Genomic DNA, 4,417 nt, shown 5'->3' with positions numbered 1-4,417 from the left:
CATAAGGATGCGGCAACGGCAAGCCAGCAACCTCTCACTCCTTTTTCTCTTTTTCTCTCTTTCTCTCTTCCTTTCCATTGCTTGTGTGTGTTGTGCGTTGAAGGGGGGTTGGCAGCTGCGAAAAAATGTTAGTGTTAGGGTTGTGTGTGTTGAGTTTTAAGGTTAGGGTTTGTTTTGGGTAAAAAGGAATAATAGTGGTTTAGTAATTTTAATAAAATTTGGAGTAATATAATTGAAAACCAATTTATCCAACAATAATTATAAATAAAAATACTATTATTTTCAAATAAATACTTTAATTAAAGAATTAAAGATAGAGTTATGCTACACATACAAGCTATTTGGGATTACAAGTTTTACAAGTTGGGCCAAGTCCAACAAAACACACGCGCGTATACTCCTCCCACTCGAGCGTAAAGACACTCACATTACTCAACCGTTTCCAAAGCGCACTATTCAGTACTCATCATTATGAAAGACTCTTCTTCTTCTTCTTCTTTGTCAATCAAAACCACAACCCTCCAGATTCAAACCACATTCGAAACCAACACCCACTCTGAAGAAACTGTCAAATTCCTCACCAAAAGTAGGCGAAATCAACAAGAAAACTTCCAAATCTCCATCAAAAAATACCAAAAAGAAAGAAGAAACATTATTCAAGGTACTGTTTGACTGTTCTATTAGGATTTGAGATTTCTGTTTCTGATTTCGAATGCGAACCATTATATCATCGTATTTCTCTCTGTGTTTCACTGTTCTTGGTTTACATTTGATATTACTGTTCTCATGAAATTGTCCAAGTCATTTACGCTGTTTTACGTACTTCGAGTGAATAGTTTAACGTCTAGTTTCATCTGTTTTTGTGCATATTTTGTGCATGTTTGCATGTTTTTGAAGTGAGTTTGTATAGATATAAACTCTGTACTGTATTTCAAGTGAAATCATTTTTGGTGTATGTGACTGATTTTTGGGTGTATATATCACAGTTGCAATGTGACTGGTGCTTATAGTGCCATTTTGAGCTTAAATATCATTCTAAAGTAATATAATGTCATGGAATTCAAAAAAATAGAGTTGTATGAAACTGATATATATATTAAAAGTATTGAAGTGTAACTGGAGCTGTTGTACTTGTGCTTGACCTTGTAGTCTCAATGTACGCATGTTTGGTTGACTTGAATATCATTTTGAACTCATTTAAATTCGTGTAATAAAAAAATAATAAATGTGTATAAGACTGGATTTGGGTGTATGAGGCTGGATTTTGGGTGTACGTGGCTGGTATTTGGGTGTATGTGTCTGTTACTTGCCCCGTATTTTTATCTATTGACAGTATTTCTTATTCCTTATAGAAAAAATGACAACCAAGACCCAATTATTCCTAATGTAAATATAGGTTATTTAAATGACTCTCATTTTGCTTTGTTTACAACAAACCAAAGACTTGAAATGTGCCACGAGATTATTGAATGAAAAGTTTGAAAAGATGAGCGAACTAAAGAAAGCCATCGTTCGCGAATTGGGATTTGGTGGCCTCATGCACATCCTGCCAATGAATGTGCCACACAAACTATTAAAGAAGTTGGCTAACTCCTTTAATTTGGACAATAACAAACTGGACACAGGCTATGGTTTGTTTAAAGTTAAACCCAAAAAAATAGTGACTGCTTTAAGACTCAATGCATCAGGTAACTGATTACAAAAAACCTCTGATAAACTATTATTTTATGATTTATATTGTGTTTAATTGTGTGGTTTTATCAAATCTTTACCCATTTATTCATATGATTAACATGTATTTAAAACTCCTTCCCAAAATCACTCCATGGTTGAAAACTTGCTTCCTAGAGACTTTTAATTGCTGTTTTAATTCTCCTTTATCCCATTCGATGCCGTGATCCGTATGTTAAGTGTTTCAGGCTTCATAGGGCATGAATGACTTGGAAATTAGAGAGGAGGCTTGCAAAAATGGAAGGAACACAAGAAACTAAGGAGATGACCAGCGAGCAATGACGCGAGCGCATGGCCCACGCGAACGCGCGAAATGGAGAATTTGCAGCGATGCAAACGCGTGCCTGCCGTAAATGCATGGATTGGAGTCTGCACAAATGATGGGAACGCGTGAACCACGTGAACGCGTGACAAGGAAAATTGCTGAATGACGCGAACGCATGGACGACATGTACGCGTGACCTGCGCGATCTGCAAAAATAACAGAATACGCTGGGGGCGATTTCGGGCCGCATTTTGACCCAGTTTTCTGCACAGAAATACAGACTAAACCTAGGGAACATGCTGATACTCAACACGCATCCACACACATTCAGATTCATCACATTAGGATTACGTCAGTTTTAGATGAGTTTTTAGATTTGCATTACATTGATAGTTTATGTTTTTGCTTGGATTTTTGGATGTTGAGAGTCCTTACCTCCGTTGAAGACATTACTTTTGTTTGTTTCCTTACTCCCTTACTTTCAATTAGTTACTCATTGACTCTGTTCAGATAATTATGTTGCATTTTGAATTTATTAATATATAGAGTTATTCTTATTTTAATTAATTTTAATTCTCTATTCTATTTTATTTAGTTATGTCTTCTCATATTTTTATGATTATTAATTTCATGTCAATGGAGTAGAATTTCTACTTGACATGGGGGTTGATTAAGAGGAGATACTTGAGTTGGAATGCTCAAGTGCTTGGTTGAATTGGATGTTGTTAGCTAATTCCACACCTACTAGCACTAGACCTCCCTAAGGGAGAGGACTAGGATTTGAGGGTAAGAGTTAGTTTAATCACCATACTTTTCCTTATTTAGTAAGGGATAACCGAGTGAGAACAACACCCATTTTACACTACACTTGAGAAGATTCCAACAAGGATAAAAATTCCATTTAATTATTCCCCTAGTCAAGGCCTTTTATTTAGAGTATCAATAATTATTCTTAGTTTATTTTTATTGATTTAATTTTTAATCATTTTAATTACTCGTTATCAAAACTTAATTTTTTTCTAAAAACCCCTATTTAATAAAATAGCACTCTTTCCTGAATCTCGTTGGGAGACGACCTGGGACTCATACTCCCAGTATTTTATTTCTAAAATTTGTGACAACCCTTTTTAAATTGGTGAGGCAGATCTTAGCCGGTTAAGAGCTATACGTGCAACGCTGTCCTCTTAATTGAAATCTCTAAATTGGTTAACTTCTGCCACGCATCAATTTTGGTGCCGTTGCTGAGGAGTTGCAATAGTGTGCTAAATTATTAATTGGTGTATATATTTTATTTTTATTTGCATATTTTATTTTTACTTCTGTTACCATGAGCTATTTGTTTTTCTCAATGAATGACGCGTTTATTGCCTGATCCAACTTTAGTCCCATTTGATCCTAAAATTGAAAGAACTCCTTCACATATTAGACGAACTCGACGTCGGTTAGCCTCCGAGGGTGGTGAAGTGATTATTATCGATTCTCCAGTCTCATCTGAGGGCGAATCTGAACCGCCATCTGAGAGCAAAATAAGCTCCTTTACTACCGATTCAGTTGATTCACGTGCATATACCATGGCAAAACTAAAAGAATTACCCTCCAGGAAGCTGGAACCCCAGATTTTACACTACAGCCGTATCAAGTGCATCATCCGACTGTAGTTGCAGATTTTGAACTAAAAACCGCACTGATCAACTTGATGCCCAAGTTTCATGGCTTACCTGCTCAAGAGCCTATCAAGCACCTTAGGGATTTCCAGACAGCCTGTTCTACTGTTAGGCGTCATGGTGCAGATAAAACTTCTATTCTGTTAACCACTTTTCCATTTTTTCTTGAGAGAAAGGCAAGAGAGTAGTACTACTCCCAACCTGAAGCAACTGTTACCAACTGGGATATACTCAGGAGAGAATTTTCGGAAAATACTTCCCAGCTGAAGTCACAGATAGACTAAGAAAAGAGATCTCCTGCATTGTTCAAGGTGAATCAGAGACTCTCTATGAATATTGGGAGCACTTCAACAATCTCCTTGACGCATGTCCCCATCACATGATTAGTAAACTAGTATTGATCAGCTACTTCACTCAAGGCATAAACCCCCATGATAAGACTACACTGGAAGGTGCCAGTAATGGTTCTCTAAAAAAGTACAAAACCGCAGATGAAGCATGGCAACTGATCAGCGACTTAGCTGAGTCCACTAGGAATCATAGACAAAGGCGCAACCATCCTAAAGCTTATGCAGAGATTTTCTCTAGCAAAGAGACTACTGCTCTTACCCAGAGTATATGTGAAATGACGAACCTACTGAAGCAGATGCAGTTAAATCAACAGCAGGCACAACAAGCTCAGCCTTCACCACAACCAAGCCAACAGTTAGTTCCACAAAGAGTATGTGGGATCTGTGCTGATTATAGTTATTATACT

The 4,417-nt window shown here is 36.9% G+C and overlaps 1 non-coding gene across 1 annotated transcript; it reads right to left on the bottom strand.

Annotated features, from left to right (window-relative positions):
* Positions 1-3,937: 3,937 nt before the first annotated feature.
* On the bottom strand, positions 3,938-4,045 carry LOC148552748 (small nucleolar RNA R71). Its single transcript, XR_015893577.1, has one exon. It is a non-coding gene; the product is annotated as a small nucleolar RNA R71 (small nucleolar RNA).
* Positions 4,046-4,417: the final 372 nt, after the last annotated feature.

Source organism: Arachis ipaensis, chromosome B7, assembly GCF_059453495.1.
Source record: "Arachis ipaensis isolate K30076 ecotype BB chromosome B7, ASM5945349v1, whole genome shotgun sequence".
Classification (NCBI taxonomy): Eukaryota; Viridiplantae; Streptophyta; class Magnoliopsida; order Fabales; family Fabaceae; genus Arachis; species Arachis ipaensis.
This window is presented reverse-complemented; position numbering and strand designations above follow the sequence as displayed.